General features: G+C 43.6%; 1 protein-coding gene and 1 non-coding gene across 2 annotated transcripts in view; one reads left to right on the forward strand and one right to left on the reverse strand.

Annotated features, from left to right (window-relative positions):
• Positions 1-19975, forward strand: part of FNIP2 (folliculin interacting protein 2) — a 104940-nt gene that overhangs the window by 4082 nt on the left and 80883 nt on the right. The window lies entirely within an intron of this gene.
• On the reverse strand, positions 12459-12565 carry LOC143980012 (U6 spliceosomal RNA). The gene has a single exon (XR_013274165.1). It is a non-coding gene; the product is annotated as a U6 spliceosomal RNA (small nuclear RNA).

Here is a 19975-nt window from a genome sequence, read left to right on the forward strand (position 1 = left end):
ATACAGTGATCAGTGCAATTAAAAATGCACTGATTACTGTGTAAATGTGACTGGCAGTGAAGGGGTAAACCACTAGGTGGCGCTGTAGGGGTTAATTGTGTAGTAAGGAGTGATTCTAACTGTGGGGGGGAGGGGCTGTGTGTGACAAGACACCGATCACAGCACCCGATCACAGGGAGCTGTGATCAGTGACGGTGTAATTAGGCAGAACTGGGGAATGCTTGTTTACATTAGCATTTCCCCGTTCTTCCTCTCCATGAGGTAGCGCTGCACAATTTAATCTTTAAAAAAATCGTGATCTCGATTCAACCCCTGTGACGATCTCTATTGCAGAGTTTGCCAATTCTTTCATATAACAAGTGGAGAGACTTCTCTGCTCACTCAGCTGTCAAAAGAAAACATGCGGGAAGTCTGCCAAGTTTTTAAAATGAAACATTGTAACAAAGTTCCTTCTTAGATCAAAGGGAAACTTCTGTGTGTAAAGAAGAAAATCTGGGCCAAGTTTTTAAACAAGTGTAAATGCAGGAAGTTTAACCACTTAAAGTCTAAATCTTTTTTTGACACTTAAGTTAAAGAGGAAGTAAACTTTGATGAGTTTACTTCCTCTTTCATTCCCTGCAAAGGTAAAGCATAATGGACTACTATGCATCGCATAGTAGTCCATTATGTGTCACTTACCTGACACAGGAGCCAGCGAAGTCACCGCTGTCCCCTGTAGTTCCGAGCGTCCATCTTCTCGGTGGATCTCGCTGCTCCGCCGCTGTCATTCGGCGAAGCGTCACTCCCACGCATGGGCACGGGAGCCGGCACTCGCGGCATATCGCCGTTGACCGTGGCACACTCGGTGCACCTGCATGCCGCTGTCTACGGCGCATGCGCCGTAGACAGCGGTGCCTGTCTTTCAGCAAATATCTCCTAAACCGTGTAGGTTTAGGAGATATTTCTTGGACCTACAGGTAAGCCTTAATCTAGGCTTACCTGTAGGTCAAAGTGTGTTGTAAGGGTTTACAACCACTTTAAAATCAATATTTTTTTTGATAGAAAATTACTTGGAACCCCCAAACATTATATAAATTTTAGCAGAGACCCTAGGGAATAAAATGTTAATTGCTGCAATATTTTTTGTCACACTGTATTCGCCTAGCTGTCAAACGCAATTTTTTTGGAAAAAATGCACTTGAATGAATAAAAAAAAAAAAAAAAAGAGAAACAGTAAAGTTGGCACTTTTTTTTTTTAATGTGAAAGAATCGTGAGAGAATTGTGATCTAGCTTCTAAGCCAAAAAATCGCGACTCTCATTTTAGCCAGAATTGTGCAGCTCTACCGTGAGGCGATCGTGGGTATCCCTTGATATCCGCAGGACCTGTGGTCATGCCTACGGGGCTCTTGGTGCGCCTGCAAGCCGCCTCTTACAGGCACGTGATTCTGCCTGTATGTGCCCTTCTGCTGCAGTATATCTGCGTGAGGCGGTCAGGAAGCGGTTAAGTAAATTGGGTAACACAAGCATACAACAGGTAAAGTCAGAACTCGTGAACTTCAGGTGTGTTATCAGCTGGTGGCTTGCGGTATTTAAAGTGTCGTTACACTTTTGCTGTCAAATTAGAATCAAATTTGACTGCACTAGAACTAGGACTTAACTAGGAGTAAAAAAAAAAAAAAAAAAAAAATTGTTGCCATGTGGATGTCTTAAAGCGGAGGTCCACCCTAAAGTGGACCTTCCGCTCATCGGAACCCTCCCCCCATCCGGTGCCACAATCGGCACCTTTCAGGGGGGAGGGGGGTGCAGTTACCTGGATAATCCAGGTAACTGCACCCACTTCCGGGATAGCTCTCTGCGGAAAGGGGCGTAACGTACGCCCCTTTCTGCAAGTGCCCGCCCCTTCCCGCAAGTGCCCCGCTGCCTGCTGGGAAACACACAGATCCCAGAGGCAGCGGGGAGCGTCCTTATTGCGCAGCGCGATTCGCGCATGCGCAGTAGGGAACCGGGAAATGAAGCCGAACGGCTCCATTTCCTGATTCCCATACCCAAGATGGCGGCGGCAGGACCCGACAGGCGACCTAGAGATCGGCTTCGGGTGCCGACATCGCGGGCGCGCTGGACAAGTAAGTGTCACTATTTTAAAAGTCAGCAGCTGTAGTATTTGTAGCTGCTGGCTTTTAAAAAAAAAAAAAACGTGGACTCCCGCTTTGAGCATTCCCACAGATGATCGCTGTCATGTTTGCAGTATGATCATCTCCTATGATTGCTCCTCCTTGTGGCCGTGTCATGTGGGTGTTTTTTTTTATATATTTTTTTTTTTTTTTATATATCAGGAAAATGCTGACTTGTGATGAACTAGTGAAGTGAATGATCATAGAAGATAATCCTATTATAAACTATGCTTCTATCACTATGTAAATGCTCAACCATTTCTGGACCAAGCCTATCTTTGACACTTGTTTACAAGTTAAAATCCGTATTATTTGCTTGAAAATTAATTGGAACTCCAAAAATTCTCTCACTCACACTCTGGAGCATAAAATGGCGATCGTTGCTATATTTTATGTCACGTGGTTTTTGCACAGCAGTCTTTCAAACACAAGTTTTTTTGGGGGGAAAAATACACTTCACTGAATAAAAAAAAATGAAACCATAAAGTTAGCCCAGTTTTTTTTTTTTTGTATATTGTGAAAGATGTTACACCGAGTATATAGATCCCTAACATGTAACGGTTTAAAATTGCGCACGCTCAAGGAATGGCGACAAACTACAGTACTTAAAAATCTCCATAAGCAATACTTAAAAATAAATAAATAAATAAATAAAATGAATGGTTACCAATTTAGAGTTACAGAGGAGGAGGTCTTTTTGCTAGAATTATTGCTCTCGCTCTGACGATCGCGGTGATATGTCTGAACTCAACGCTGTTTAAAATTGCGTGCATGACTTGCGTATGCACATTCTTTGGTGGATGAGGATGAGGGCGTTAAAATTATTATTATTTTTTTTTTTTTTTTTTTAAATCTGATCACTTTTATTGCTGTCACAAGGAATGTAAACATCCCTTGTGACAGTAATAGGTGGTAACAGATACTCTTTATGGAGGGAGTGGGGGTCCAAAAGACCCCAAATCCCTCCTTTGCACTTAAAAGTATTGAAAACATCGCTTCCGGGTTACTACATCGGAGACCCGATTGAAGTTGATTCCAGCTTTGTTCGGGACTCCCGCCAGCCGACGGACATGCCGGCTGGTTATTGGGGATCTCCCAGTGGGAGAACTGGACAGAGCGGCAAAAGGGGGCGGGGGGAGGCAACGTTCCATCCTACTCCTTGTGATAACTGCCGAATGGCTGCTGAGACGCGTCACTTGTTATCAGAGAGCCAACCACCAGCTCTAAAAAATTGTACCAGGTTGAAGCCTGCAGCTGCTTCACCCCCAGTACAACCACTTCCTCAATACGACGTACAGGTATGTTTCACACAAAGTGCTTAAAGGATTAAATCCCCCCCCCCCCCCCCCCCCTTTTTTTATTATTCCAGCTTCTGTATGTACCAATATATCATTAATGTACTTTTATTTCTGCAAAAAAAAAATCAGCTTTACACCCCTTACCTGCCTTGATGGCTACTTCTTTTCCAATTTCCCTTGATTAAATAAATGAAGGAGCTGGTCTGAACATGTTATCTAATTTTTGTAAATTTCTCTTTATTTGGATTAGTAAAGTCAAATGTCAAAAAATGTACACAGGTACAGTTAAAACTTAAATGATCAAAAATGTATCGGATGGTCTTGTCACATTTTTATTGCTGGGTGGCAGTACACGGTTACTTTGTGTATATAGTGTGTTTTACATTGTATCATTGAAGGCCAGTGGCAGTTCCAGTATAGTCTCCTGTCTAAACTTTGTTACTTTTCATTATTGTTTCCTCTGAGTGTATTCTCAGTTCAGTGAATTTACAAATGACTCTGTATGCAATTCCATCCTAGGCAATTTTTAGTTTCCTAGGGAGAAAAATAAATGGTTGAGTAGTGAGGGGCTCCTCACATTTCTGGGATAAAGCAGCATCATATCTCCATGTCCTTTTCTTTGATAGCCGCAAATGAAATATACAGGGGGCTCTGACTCTTATTGGTGCTTTAAAGAGGAGCTCCAGTCTGGTCACAAAGTACAAATATTGTATCTGCTGACTTTTAATATAACTAAACTTACCTGTCCAGAGAGCCAGCCTCGAGATGTCGGCACCTCGAGTTGATTCTTCAAATGCCGGTGTTGTGACATATACAATCCGGCCATCGAAAAGTGTCCGCCCCGTACTGCGCAGAGCTTGCACAGTATGGAGCAGAAGGAGATTCGTAAAATCTCCGAAGATGAGCGGCACCTGCACTGTGAGTCAAGGTGCAAGCCCCGCCATCCAAGTGGACATAGGGCTGCACATATTGGAGTGCCCCTCGTGGGCTCGCTTCGCTAGTCACGCTTCGGGCACGGCCTCGCTTTGCTCAGCTCTTTTTATTCCAACTCTATGTCCACTTGGCTGGTGGGGCTAGAACCTGGACTCACGACGCAGGCGTTGTTTATCTTTGCCTATTTTCGGAATCTGCTTGTCCTGTGTACTGCGCATGCGCAGTACACAGCGGACACTATCCGACAGGACACCGGCATCTTCACTAAGGGAAACTGGCAGTCAAGCCTTCAGTATATTTTAATAATGTATTTTTATATTTAATATAAATATATATAAAAAAATATATATATATATATATATATATATATATATATATATATATATATATATATAATCTATATCATTTGCACAGTGGTCTTACAAACAAATTTTTTTTGGGGGGGATACAATTATTATTTTTTTTTTTTTTGTAAGGTAATTCTACACTGACTAAATTGATACCCAACATGTCATGCTTCAAAAATTGCACCCGCTCGTGGAATGGCAACACATTTTGACATTTAAAAAATCTCCATATGCGATGTTTAAAGATTTGTACAGGTTACAAGTTTTAAGTTACAGAGGAGGTCTAGTGCTAGAATTATTGCTCTCGCTCTAACAATCGTGGCGATGCCTCACATGTGTGGTTTCAACTATGTTTTTATATCCGGGCGCGACTTGCGTACAAAAAATAAAATTTCCCCTTTTTTAAGAGCATTGGGCGGAAGTCACATTTGACGTCGCTTTTGCCATCCAATGCTATGGAGCCGAGTCAGCATCCAGCCTGTGATGGATGATGACCCGATTGTCTCTGCTGCTACTGATGGCTCTGGTAAGTGGCAGAGACTACTGTAGTGGGGTGGGGGGGGGCCTTTTCCCGCCTCTGATATAATAAAAAATAGTGATCCTGCGGCGAATCTGCCTCTGAGACCACTTTTATCTGAAAGCCGACTGCCCGCTGAAGAAGGTTATGGGGTTATGTTATTTTTTTTTTTTTTTATCATGTTCACAGCCGCATAAGAGCTGGGGAAAAAGCAACAGTATACTGCACTTCCCAGTGAAAGTGGAGTAGGGGTGTTAAGACAAGTCTGATCATTGGAGGAGAGCTGGCTAGAACTGAACAGTGTTCTCCTGCTTAGTGTGGTCAGTTTTTACTAGGAAAGCAGAGGGACTGGCAGGGACACCAGGTATTTCACACAGAAAGCAATACAAGGAACAGAATACTTTTTTCATACAAGTACATGGTATATCAGGAATATGAAATGTTGGATTTACATACGCTTTAAATTTGATGTACGGTATGTACATGAGGTGAGCTTTACAGCGAACAGTTCCTCATTACATCGTTTAGTGGTTAATGTCTGTGAACTTGAGCTATCTCTTCCATGTACTCTCTGACCTGTTCCCTTTGACCATTTTGATATTTGCCAAGCATGCTAGTCTGTTTTTATATGTAGATGATGGGTTGTGTTTAGGAAGAGAGATATGGCTGCTTAATAATTACAAAAGTACAGACTGGTTGTTTGCTCAAAGTTCTGTACATCATCCAAATCCAGCAACTGTCAACAAAGATAGCACAAAGTATCTAGCACCCAGTAATATTGGGATATGTTTGCCTTTCAAAGATTTGCCTTTCTTCTGTGCTATTTATTTCATACTAGGATCGTAAGGGCACCGAGGAACATCGCTGTAACAGCTTTCATTAGAACTGCAGAGTGTTCCCCAAGTATGTACTTTGATAGACAGAACACCCATCTAATGCCGGGATGTGTGAATTGTATCAAAGTACCGGGGCCAGAAGGCTGGGCTGTATGTGATGGTGAGTGGCGGGAACACTGACACTCGGCAATTCCAGTGAAAGCTGTTGAAGTGATGTTCCTCGGCTCTTTGATCTATCCAGCAAACCCTCTTCCTCCTCCTCTCTCTCTCTCTTCCCCGGCACAGGTGGGGCTGCATTGTTGGGCGCAGGTGGGGCTGCATTGTTGGGCGCAGGTGGGGCTGCATTGTTGGGCGCAGGTGGGGCTGCATTGTTGGGCGCAGGTGGGGCGGCATTGATGTACACAGGTAGGCTGCATTGTTGGGCATAGGTGAAGCGGCATTGATGTACACAGGTAGGCTGCATTGTTGGGCGCAGGTGAAGCGGCATTGATGTACACAGGTAGGCTGCATTGATGGGAATTGGTAATGTTGATGTTAATAATAATTTTTGTAACTTAATTCTGCATAAAACTAAATACAAATACACGCCACACTTTTTACATATTTATTTGTAAAAAATGTTGCAAATCATTCTTCCTTCCTCTTCACAATTATGTGCCACTTTTGTTGGTCTATTGCATAATATACATTTTACGTTTTTGGTTGTAACATGACAACTTTTTCAAGGCACTCTAGTAGTTTACATATATATTTTTTATTTTTTTATGGTTAGAAAAACCTTTTCTGGTCATCCATCTGACTCTGACTCTGGTTTTGATTTTGTTATGAAGGACATGGGGTAAACTCTGCCCAATGATGGAAAAGCTGTTGCTGGAGGGGATACTGGATGGAGTTTAGATCCAGGGGCATGCCCTAAAGTAAAACCAGTGCACACATTTTGGTGGGGGATTTAACAGGAAGCTCGATGGGCCGGCTTTTAGGTATGACTTTGACTTTTTGAATGTTTGTTTTTAAATGGCTGACAGGTTTTCACTAAGATTTCTTACACTAAGAAGTGTAGCTCCAGCCAAAAAATCTATTTTTAAGCTTTTTGGATAACCTAGGGAAAGGGTTATCACCCCTGTAACATTTGTTTAGCTGTCTTTGCCAATGATAATTGGATTTTGAAAATTTTGGGCTGTTAGGGAAACAAGGATTGGTGATAAAGCATCAGTGGAGACACCTTTTTCCCCATTTTAACTCTTACAGGAGAGAATTTCCCTTACTAGAGGTAGATTTCTTCTTGCTTTCTGTTATCTCCCTCCATTTGTAAGTAGGGGACCCCCCCTGTACAGTGATTTGCGTGAGCACATGGATGTACTGGGTTGCATTTTAGGCTTGATTCGCGCTGCTGCAATGGCAAAGTTCTACAACATTGCCCTGCGACTGCCTTTCCAGCTTGGATGCTATTTAGGAAGCTGAAATTGCACCCAAGTCGGACCAAAGTAGTGCAGGAACCATTTCTAAAGTCAGAGCAATTTATACGGTATCAGTAAGACTCCTTTCACACCACACCGCCCATTGCGTCGGCGGCAAAACGCCGCTATTTTTAGCGGCGTTTTACCGCTGGATTTGCGGCGCATTTCGGCCGCTAGCGGGGTGCTTTTACCCCCTGCTAGCGGCCGAGAAAGGGTTAAAACCGCCGGGAATACACCGCAATAGCTGTGTTTTGCTGGCGGTATTACAGCGCTGCCCCATTGATTTCAATGGGGAGCAGCGGTGGAGGAGCACACACACATCTCCTTCACCACTCCAAAGAAGTGGATTGCAGGGCGGATTGCAGGCGCTATTTCTAACGCTATAGCGCCTGCAAAACGCCCTGGTGTGAAAGGGGTCTTAAGGTGGCTCTCATAGGGAAACATTGAATTTTAGGGTTTAAGTTTTTATTGTCATTTTAACAGATATCACATTGAACAACATAAGGAGTTACATTCCATAAACAGTCACAAATACCCATTCTATAGTGAGTTAGCTCGGTGGCTATCGCTCATAGCTAGACTCCCCTTATTATGCAATATAGTACTAATGTTGACCATCGCTCAGTCTCAAGAGCAATTTTGGCCAAGGGGCCATGTTGTTCGCTCCCCAAAAAAAAAATTTCATATGGATATAATTAAAAACAAAAGAGTCTAGGTCAGAAAAAAAACGGAAGGGGGGGATGGGGCATGAGCTGTGAGAGGAAAAAGAAAAAACGGATGTGAAAAGAAAACCGATGGAAAGTGAGGGAGAGTCAAAGGAAAGCACCAGAACTGCTGAAGAGACTTTCATCGAAAGAAAAACATAGTAGACAGGTGATGGGGGACCAGGGACTATACGTTCCAACATCGGACAACGCTGCAGGGCTTTCCGGTTAAAGGTCTTACATGTTCAGGGGGGTATTGGAGGCCAAGAAGCGGAGCCAGATGGACCACAGTATCTTATGTTTTTCAAGGGTATTGTTTTTCGAGAGGCAGCATCTCCTCCATTTTCATGGTATCGTTTATAATCGAGACCCAGAGGGATAGTGGAGAAGTGGTGGTCTTCTTCCAGAAGGATGGGATTAGCTACCTCACTGAGGACATTAAAAAAAAAAAAACGGAGAAGACTCCCCTTCTGAGACAACATCAACCCAGGGAAAATAGAAAGGAGGGCCATCTTATGCCGAGGCAATAGTGGTTTATCATAAATTTTACTGTAGCAAATACCTGGGTGTCAAAAATCATGAATCGGACCGAGGACAGAAGTACAGTTAATCACACTTGTTTAATAATAAAAGGGTAAGCGTAGTCAATACATAGCCAGAGTTCAGTAACCAGATTGGGTAGTCTGCCAATGTCAAAGAGCCAGAGATCAACGTAGAAGTACAGCAAGCAGGATCAGGAGCCAGAAGGGACATCAGCCGAGCAAGTGTTCAACAGGAACGCAGGAGAAAGTCTCAGAAATGAAGTTAGCTGGACGGCTTTAAGTATGCAGGACTGACAAGCAGATCATCAACAGCTGAGTCACTAGAGAGAAAGGAGCTGGCAATTAGCCGACAGCTGAGTGGCCAGCTCTGAGAATGAAGGGCTGAGCCCAGCCCTGACACTGGGTCCAGAAGGGGTGGATCCTCTCGCATTCCCACCAGACATGGAGATAGGTTCCTGTAGAGGAGTTGCATTGCCAACAGGAGGCCGAAGTGGATGGGAAAATTTTGTGTAATGTGGGGGGATCTCTGTACCACCTGGACAGGATCTTGTAATTCTTTTCTTGGGAGTAGCATGATACCGTTGACTTGTGAGTGAAATGGAATGATGTCTGGCTATGTCCTCTCCCAAGTCTGCAGACCATATCCTGATATAAGGTGGCAAGTCGATGTGTGTGTATATGTGTGTATGTATGTATGTATGTATGTGTATATGTATATGTATAATATTTTCATTTTTTTGAAAGGAGGTGTCTAGGAGTTTCAGAGAGGGAGCACAGTCTTTCAAATTCAGTGTAGGGACGGTGTACCTGGGAGGAAGAGTGTAAGTGTATGGAGAATGTGGATAGGTGGAGGATGGTGAGCCAGTCACAGGGTCCCACCGACACTGACGGTGTCCCATGCTGTGGGTGTACATAGGAATGGGACCAGTCGGAGCGTTTGAAGGATCTCCAAGTGGCCACTCCCATGCCCTGGGGGAAAGCAGGTTTGTCAAACACAGAGAACAATGGAGATGGGTCAGAGGACAAAGGGGAACATAGACCTCTGTGGTACCAGAGTCTGAGGGAGGCAAGTGTGGGTGGTGAGGAAGCCTGTAGGAGGACCAGGTTGTTGCGATATCCCCAGAGAAGAGCTTGAAGGTCCACAGGAGCCAAGTCCTGCTCTATCATAAATGAAGCCTTTAGGACGGGAGGGGGGGACCATTCCAATATGTGTGACTTTATAGTAGGTCTCATAGTTCGGTAGACCCGCCCCACCTTGTAGCTTCGGAAGGGTGAGCAACTTGTGTTCTACTCTAGGTAATCCTCAGTTCCACATGAATCTGATGGCGGTGGAGTGTAGGGAGGTGAAAAAAGATTTGGGAATCATAATAGGGATTGTTTAGAGGAGGTATAAAAGTTTGGGCAGTATTTCCATTTTAAGGGTGTTGATCTGCCCGAACCACGGTAAGGTGGAGCCACCCCACTCTTCCAGATCCTTCCATATGCAGGAGAGGAGGGGGACATAGTTCAAAGTAAATAGGCTGGAAAGGTTGGAGTTAATAGTAACCCCTAGATAAGATATACCCTTCACCTGCCATTAAAAGGAGAAGTAGTGAGGTCATTGTAGAGGGGGGAAGGGAGATCTTAAGGGCTTCTGTTTTAGATATGTTAAGTTTGAAATTACTGAAGGAGCCAAAGCGGCGGAATTCCAGGAAAAGGGACGGTAGGAATGTTGCATGTAAACCAGGAGGTCATCAGCATAGAGACACAACTTATGATGGGAGGAGGGTGTTGGATACCTTGGATGGAGGCGTTCTGATGAATGACACAGGCCAGGTGCACTATAACTGACAAATAAAAGGGGGAGGGGGGAAAGGGGACAGCCCTGCCGGGTGCCATTTAAAATGTCCAACGGCTCAGAGGCAGTGCCATTCACCAGGACCAAGGCTGAAGGTTGTGAGTATAGGTACATCACCCAAGAGATAAAGGCGTTTCCCAACCCAAGTTGTTCCAATGAAAGCTGTAGGAAGCGCCAGTTAACTCTGTCAAACGCCTTTTTGGTGTCAAAGGACAGAAGGCAGGCTTTTAAGTCTTTGCACTGGATAAAAGATGAGATGGATCATTTTCATGGTATTGTCTCAGGAACAAATCCCACCTGGTCATTATGGATCACTCGTGGGAGTAGGGGAGGGGATAGGCAATTGACCAACAGCTTGAGGTCTCTGTTGAGAAGATATCGGCCGATAGCTGCTACATTGGGATGGGTCTTTGCTCGGTTTAGGTATTATAGAGATATTAGCAGATAGCAGGTCTTTAGAGGGTAGGTGATAGTCTATGGCGTTAAAAGCTTTAGTAAAAAGTGGCGCTAGTTGCGGGGAAAAGGTTTTGGAGGTGTACCCATCTGGGCCAGGACATTTTGCCTATCTTCAGGTGTTTGGCTTCTAGAAATTCAGGAGTGGTCAGGAGTTCATCAAGCTCCACGGAATCTAGAGCGTCGACGGTTATTAATGCCGTCTACATTATGTAGTCTCACATTTTTGTAACTAGAGGGAGGTGCCCTGGGAGCATTGTGCTGCAGGTGACAGGTTGTAGAGTTGGGAGTAGTATTGTCTGAAGGAGGAAGAAAGGCCTTTTGTGTTGAAAGTCTTGTCTTAGTTGGGTGATGAAGGGGATTAGGTGTCGGGGTGGTCTAGGGTGATGGATCTGCACCAGGTGTTTTCTGGATTTGTTGGCCAAGGAGTAATAGTGATTGCGCGCCCTAAGCCGAGCTATCAAGGAGTGTGAGTCTAGTAGTTGGAGTAAGTCCCTTCGGGCATTAAGTAATTGAAGTAGGACGATCGGGTTCAAGTCTCGTTTATGACAAGGTTTGAATTCCGCAATAGTCGAGAGGAGGCGGCGGATGTCATCAGTTCTTATCCGTTTGAGGCGAGAGCCGTGCTGTATGAGCATTGAGCAAACCCCGTAGGACACCTTTCAGGGCTTCCCATTGGATAAGGGGGGGGGGGGGGTGTCTGAGGAATGATCAGATACAAAGTGCCAAATGATCTTGGGGATATTGGCTACACAGACTGAATTCCGTAGCGGGTTGTCATTGAGCCTCCAGCGCGCACCCTCATGAAATGTCCGAGGGCAAGCCAGGGTCAAATAGACCGGAGTGTGGTCAGACCAGAGAATGTGGCCAATAGATGATTGGACAGGGGAGTCTAGTAGGGATTATGAGATCAGAAAATGATCGAGTATCTGCTATGAGTTGTGTGCTGCAGAATAGTGGCTGTAGTCCTTCTCTGTGGGATGCTGGACACTCCATACATCCACCAGATGGGAAGAATGTATCAGAGATTTGATGCATGTTAGCATGGAGAAAGGAACAGAGGACTTACCTGAGGCATGTGTCTGCAGACGGGGACAGGGCAACATTGAGATCTCTGCCAATGATGAAGCAAGGGCCCCCAAAGGAGGATAGTTTGGTGAGAATGGATCAGAGGAGCCAATATGTTAGGAACATATATGTTGGCCACTGTGAAGAGAAAATTGTTTAGTTTCAGCTTGAGAAAAATGAAGCGACCAGTGCCGTCAATAAGGGAGTCTAAGACCTCAGGGTTAAAAGATTTATGAAAGGCAACAGACACCCCTTTTAGATTTGGCATGAGGGTTAGTACTGTGGTACCATTGCTGGTAGTATCTGTTGTGTAGTGAGGGTATTGAGCCTCTACGATATTTGCATGTCATCCTTGCGTGGGGGTCATGCTAATCTTCTCTGTATGGTTCTAATTTTAGTATATGTCCTGCCTAAGCGAGGACGGAAACATTGAATTTTAACATGTCATGTGACTTGGGGTCTCGCATCGCGGCAGTGTGAACCGAGCCTGAAAGTGCAACTATGGCCAAAATATTTACTTATATGATGCAGTCTGCCAGTAGCATTACCACAGTCCATTTTTGTTTGAGTTCTCACTGTAACCTCATTATTTCCCATTAACCCAGCTTAACCCAGCTTATTTTTCCTCTTCCTTTAACAGACTAAGCTTTCCAACAAAAGTGGGAGACTGTTGAGAAAAAAAACATTTAGCACTTACACGAGTGTTTACGACAATCTGCTTTCATTCTTATGGTTTAACCATTTGATCTCGGGAAGATTTTACCCCCTTAATTAACGGGGCATTTTCTTGCTATTCAGCACCGTGCTACTTTTAAAGTGATTTGTAAAGCTTTGTTTATGTTATTATTAATAATAATAATAATAAAAAAAGTCATACCTCCACTGTGCAGTTTGTTTTTTTTGCACAGTGTGGCCCGATCATCCTCTTCTGGGGTCTCCCGGCGGCGCTGTCAGCTCCTGCCTCCACATCATATACCCCCCTAGGAGAAGCGCTCTCCCAGGGGGGTTACCTTGCGGGCGTGCTCCCGAGTCCAGCATTTGCATCCATAGATGCAGATTGTGGGACTCAGCCCCGCATTAAGGTTAAAAAACATGAGGGTTTACAACCCCTTTAACTGGAAATTTCCCGGTCATGCTGCACTGTACGCAAATTAAATCTATTTTAGCGCCATAACAGCAGAGCGGAGATCGGGAGGCAGGACAAATTGTGAGAGAGGCACAGTAGCATTGCATGGAGCCCAGGATAACTTTGCAGATGATTGGTTGCTACGACACAGAGCGGTCCTAGCAACCACACAAGCTTGGTAATATGCAACGTTAACTTTGGCTGCTCCATGCAGTGTTACTGTGCTTCTTTCACGATCTGCCCTGCCTCCCGATCTCCGCTTTGTGTTCTACTAATCGGACCTCTGAATTTTAATTCATCACCCCTAATCTAAACTTGGCCATATACTTAAGATTTTCCTTGTTCAGCTCTGCAAGCTAAATGAAAGAAACCACTGGATTTTCCACATCTCTGCTAAATATGGACAATGGATGAATCCGCAGTGCCAGCTTTTCTATTCTGACCTGAACAGTACCTTCATCTGATTTAGATGCAATTGCTGTTCGGGTGACCATTTTCCTCCTGGCCTCTTCCATTTTTATATTGAAAGGTGCTGACGGCTGACCACTGCTCGAATCTTACCCAGTTCATCAGGAACAGACTACAATTTGCTCAGTGTATGGCTACCTTGTCTACAGGGTGATGACGGTCCTTTTTAATACAGTACATTCAGTGATTGCCACCCTAGGGTCAGGAAGTGTTCCTGGCAGGATCACTGGTGACAATGGATAGGGACAAACAAGTCTAGAAAAAGACTGATGTAAGGAATTGGAAGCTGCATTGTACATTTTTGTTTCTGGGTTTAGATATATTTTAGCTTTTAAAGGTGGATGTAAACCCATTTCGTGAAGTTTGAGCTGGGTGCATATATCTGCAGTGTTTTCTTATCTCTCTTCAAAGCACTTAGTCCTGTAGCTGTCTCCTGCTCTGCTCTCAGCCTGATAACTTCCGACAAGTTCTCTGTCACATATGATAAATGCAGCTTGAGTTTTGTGTTGGAGGATGCTATAAAGAGATTATCACAATTTAGAATGATTTAAATAATGTCTCTGAAAGTCACCACCTAATGAGTAGAGGGTGTGTGCCTTTCAGCTGTATGCTCAGGCTTCTCGGCGGTACTGAACATGAAGAAAAAAAACCCTAATACCATGTGTATATTCTAAACCGTATATAAATGTAAACCTTATGTAGGGAGATTTGTTTCATCCCTGTGTATCATCTGAGGCTCTTCACTTCACTGAGCCTATATGAGGGTTTATATCCACTTTCAATTGCTTTTGCATTAACATTGACTTGTGTGAGGAACAATATCCCAAAAAATGCCCAAGTGCCCCAGCTACTTTGCCGTCATTTTATACGAATGCCTAGTAGAACAAGCAGGTGACAAACAGTTCTGTCCTGCCAGCAAAACATTTGAGGATCACGGAGTGGAAAGGTGGCTTGGAACTTGGATTATGATAATCTGAGTGGCAGCCCTGACTCTCCTATAGTTTTCTAGATGGCATTATCAAAGTCTGTGCACACATGGCAAGCAATACAAATAATTTAACAGTGACACTCAAGTAATATTGGGTTGCTCCATGATCAGAGCATTAATAAAAAATAATAAATATATATATATATATATATATATATATATATATATATATATATATATATATATATATATATACACACCGTAATATAACACAAGGAGGGCCAGGGAACTACAGAAAACACATTTGTTGCACATCTGAATTTGAGCTAGGATTCCTCACTCTTCCCTATAGCATAAATATATATACAAATACATATTTAATTAGGCAAGTGTGAAGAAATGCTGTAAAACTTAAATTTTCGACTCGTTAGTCCAGATCACCTGCTGCCATTTGTTTTGCACCCCAGTTCCTATGTTTTTGTGCAGTTGAGTCGCTTAGCCTTATTTCTTCACCAGAGGTCACAATTCTTCCATTTTTTTTTATTTTTTTTTGTCTCACTGGTTTCCGTCAGTTCTGTGCTGGTGGCACTGCTGGACATTTTCCGATGTCGCAAGGAATTAAGCATGATGTGTCTTTCATCTGCTGCATTAAGTTGGCCAACCACTGCGTGTGTCTTGTTGCTGTGCTCAGTCTTGCCATGGTGTATGAGTTGTGCCCCGAAACTGTCTTCCAACCTCACCTTATTAGCAGAGTCTGACTGTTCCTCACCCAGTTTTATCCCTCCTACACAGCTGTTTGTTTCAGTTAGCTGTTTGTTTCAGACCTAAGGGCCTGGTATGCTCTCGGAGGGGGAACCCACGCCAAATTTTTTTCAGAAATTTGGCGTGGAGTTCCCCCTTCAGAGCTCATTCTCTGATTGGCCACAGCAAAAGTCGCCTGGCCTGGGGCGACTTGTAAGTCGCCCCAGGTCGTGTCTAAAAGTCGTGTTCAAGTCATCTCCAAGTTGCCTCACAAAGTCGTCCTGAAGTCGTGTCGCCCCTGTGTGAACCGAGCCTTACTTTGTGTAAGTGTAAGAATTGATGCTGGTTTGAAGCCAAAGGGTAGTCGCACCAAATTTTTGATTTGGCTTTTTCTTCTTTTTGCTAACTTTACATTTTGTAAATTTATAAAAATAAACCATTAAATATGTTTTTAAAGGCATTCTTGCTTTACAGTGTGTGTTTTGTGGTGAGGGTTTTTTTTTTTTTTTTTTCTTTTTATATTCCTGGGATAAGATCATCAAAAAAAAAGTCCAAAGTGAGCTCAGAATCTGTACATGTAATGTCTGTCTCCCTGTTTTAAAACCGTTCGTTTTCATTCTAGGGTGTAACTAGTCATGGACTTTACATTTTACAGTTCACATTGGGAACAGTAGAAAGGAGTAGACCTGTCTGGGTATTTTTTTGTGCTTCACTGTAATTTTCAAAGCCGTGGCATCCATAGGGATAAGTTTGGTGAACGGTTGGTTGTAGCCAGTGCAGAACAATAATCTGATCACATTAATTAAATCTAGAAAAGGTACCCCCCAACCCCTTACCTATGTAATGTCATAAAAGGGTGTCTTTTTTATTTTATTTTTTTAGATCAGCCATTGGGAGGGGTTAGCCAGGAACTAGAGAGCTTCAAAATCAGCCTCGATGGGTAGAGTTTGATATCAGTCTGTTTGGGACCAAGATTTCAGTGTTTGTTAATACAGAAGAGTGTCCCCTCATGTGTGGGATGGTGGATTAGGGCATCAAAATTCAAGGCAGTCTTCCTTTTGTGGCCTGAGGGTGTGGGATCACCCATAGCTTGGTCCCTATCAGGAGAGACCTGCTGTTTTGCTCCACTGGAGTGTCTTTATCCCTATTCAAAGCGGAGAGGAAGAGTCTTGATTCTGCACGGGGTTAGGTGAGGAGGTGGCACCTCACGAGATGTCTGTTCCGGAGCTTGGTGTGTTGGGCCACACATCCGTCACCATGTTTGCAGTTGGCTATAGGTGGTTGTTTGGTGTTGCTGTCTTAAATCAATAGCAACGTGTGGCATTGGAAAAGGACTGTGGTGCTTGGGGCTTCCTCGTCATGGAGGATGAAATAAGTGATATTTTGGGAGGTTTCAAGGAAATGGACCGGGGGGGAGGGGGGGAGCTGTCTCCAGAACATGCCTCACTTTTCCATTACCTGACCAAACCCTGGAAAATGCGCTTTGAACTCCTATTTCTAATTTTAAACCTTATTGGAGCTTCTTCAGTTCGAAAAATTTGAAATCTAACCTAGAGGTCGACCGATATATCGGCCGATATTTGGCGTTTTTTAATTAATCGGCATCGGCCGATTGTGCTGTTCAAAAATGGCGATTATATATTCAGCGCGACTTGCAAACGACTTCTATAATAGAAGTCAGTGTAAGTTGCCTGGAGACTTGAGTGAAGCAACTTGTCTCCTCTCTGGGCAGTCTGCCAAGAAAAGATCAAAAAGATACAATGTTTACACTTGATTGAATGAACTCATCTCAGTGTGTAGAGTTCTCAGTTTAACCATTTAAAGACTAAATCTTATAATAGCAGCCCAGGAAGGGGTTAAATGTGCCCGTGAAGCACCGCTGCCAAATCGCATTGCAGGTGCTTCGGCAGCGGTGCCCATTCATTTCAATGGGCAGGAGTGGTGGAGGAGCGGTATACACCACTCGAAAGATGCTGCTTGCAGGACTTTCTTTTAACGTCCTGCCAGCGCATCTCCTCAGTGTGAAAGCACTCGGGGCTTCCACACAGACTGCAGGGGAGCCGTTTTGCAGGCACTTTACAGGCGCTATTTTAAAGCGCCTGAAAAACGCCCCAGTGTCTGTTAGATTTTATGAGATGAAGGGGAAAAAAATAAATAATCGGTCTAACATATTGGCCCAAAAAAATCGGCATCATATATCGGCCATCGGCCGTGGCGATTTCTAAATATCGGCATCGGCCAGAGAAAAACCCATATCGGTCGACCTCTAATCTAACCCGACAGCGATTTAAGTATGTGTATAGTGACCATCTGTATACGTTTTTGGAGTTTCAAGCTAAGCTGGTCACCAGGTCTGAAAGAACCACCACCCCCCCCCCCCCCCCCTTACAATCCCACAAAAAAGGGCGATGGACTAATAGATTAAATTGTGCTTATTGATTTTCTTTGGAAATGACTCATACTTTGACTCAGACGTGTCTACTGTGATTACTTTACAGGTGTGGTGGTTTCTATGTTTCCTGTGATCATTAGGAACAATTTGCATAACACATTTCCTACTTGCAAAGCAAAAAGCTGAATGTTAGCATTTTTACCTGAGGAAATGGAGTACAACTGCTATACTTAGTGTCTGACTGTTGCCCTACCATTCACCCTAGATCACATGCACTGAGAACCAGACATAGGAGTTTAATGGAATGTAAGGCTGAGTGACATTTCCCCTTTGCTTGCACTGATCTGCAGTACATTATGGCTCTGTGCCCACTGTCACTGCCAGCTTTACCCTTGTAGCCTGACCTGAGCACTGGACAAGCTCTGAAAATATTTACCAGGGGAAGGACTTGAAGTTGTGCAAAGATAACATTGTTGCAGACACTGACGTTGGCTTTGATGTCTGGCTTGAGTTCTTCAAAGTGTCATAAATGCGGTGGTCTGTTTTTTTACATTTTTACATAAATCCAGCAGGCACACAGACAACAAATAGTGTACATTGCTTGCATACCAGGGTACTAAACTTTGCAATGTGAACTGGCATATTTGCAATTAACACAATTTTCTTCACCCAGATTGTGAGAAACTGAAATGTTAAACAATAAAGATATATGCACTCAGACCCAATCATACTCCACCCCACCAATGATGTCTGAGACCAGGGATTGACACTGTACCCATTGCTGCCTCCATCCAGCACTACACCCCTAGAGTGAAGGTCTGAATTTAGCTCGTATTTTACATTACATCACAACTTCTGGCCAGAGGGCCTTGCGAAAAAAAAAAAAAAAAAAAAAAAAACACCAAAAAATAAGAGAAATGATAGAAAGTAGGGAAAAGGAGAAAAAAGGAAGAACTTCACCCTGTCCTGGCAAGAGTTACAATATTATACACGTCTCATGAGGCATCCGAGAGGAATTTAATCCAAGGGTCCCACATTTTGTCAAAGAGCAAGTTTATCGTTCAAGACGTTCATTGATCATGATCCAAGATGCTTTACACCCCTTTCACACTGGGGCGTTTTCCAAGCGTTTTTGGGATAAATATAGCTCTTGAAAAAAGCCTCCCCTGCAGCCCCAGTGTGAGAGCCGGCGTGCTTTCACACCGGAGCGGTGTGTTTGCAGGGCTTTCAGTCCTGCAAGCAGCGTCTTTGGGGCGGTGAAGGAGTGGCGTATACACCACTCCACTCCTCCACCGCCCCTGCCCATTGAAATGAATGGGCAGTGCTGCAGAAGTGCCTGAAAAGGGCTTTGGCGCTTTTCAGGTGCATTTAACCCTTTTCTTCTGCCGCTAGCGGGGGGTTAAAAGCACCCCACTAGTGGCCAAAAGGCGTGCTAAAACTATCAGTGCTTTACCGCTAATTCCACAAAAATTAACGCTATAGGCCTCCTCGTGTATTACGGTGTCCCTTCCACTGGATGCCCTAGCAATGCCTGTAATGGTGGTTTTACAAGGTGAGCGAGTAAATAAAATTAGAAGTACAAATCTAAAATCTCCTTACTGTTGAGCAGATCCACCAGGTGTGGAACAGATGAAACAAATCCTCCTACGTAAGTTGTATCTGAATGGTAGTAGAGTAAAGAAGACTGCAGGTAGACAACGTGCTGAATTTATTAGCTTGTCTGAGCGTTCTGGAAAAAAATGGGGACAGAGAGCTGAAGTCACACTCTGCAGAGCTGGGTGAAGAGAGCTCTGAGAGATTATTGAAGGGAAAAGACACACCCCCTTCACACAGGAACAGAGTTGAGGCTGTCAATCAGCTGGAGCCACCTCCCCTGTCACCCCCCCCCCTTTATATATATATATATATATATATATATATATATATATATATATATATATATATATATATATATATATATATATATATATATATATATATATAATATTTTTTTTTTTTTTTTTTTTTATCGGTGTCAGGATAACTTGTCAGAAGTGATTCATACGGATAGCAAAGGAACAAAGCAGCAGACAGAAACAACACTCTGTGCCTTTAATTGAGACAGGTACGCACGATGGAGGGAAATGCTTTGTTCCTATTTCATCACTGAGATTTACAACCACTTTAAGCTTTTAAGA

Source organism: Lithobates pipiens, unplaced genomic scaffold (assembly GCF_037356315.1).
Source record: "Lithobates pipiens isolate NorthernLeopardFrog02 unplaced genomic scaffold, aLitPip1_a1.2 Scaffold_13, whole genome shotgun sequence".
Classification (NCBI taxonomy): Eukaryota; Metazoa; Chordata; class Amphibia; order Anura; family Ranidae; genus Lithobates; species Lithobates pipiens.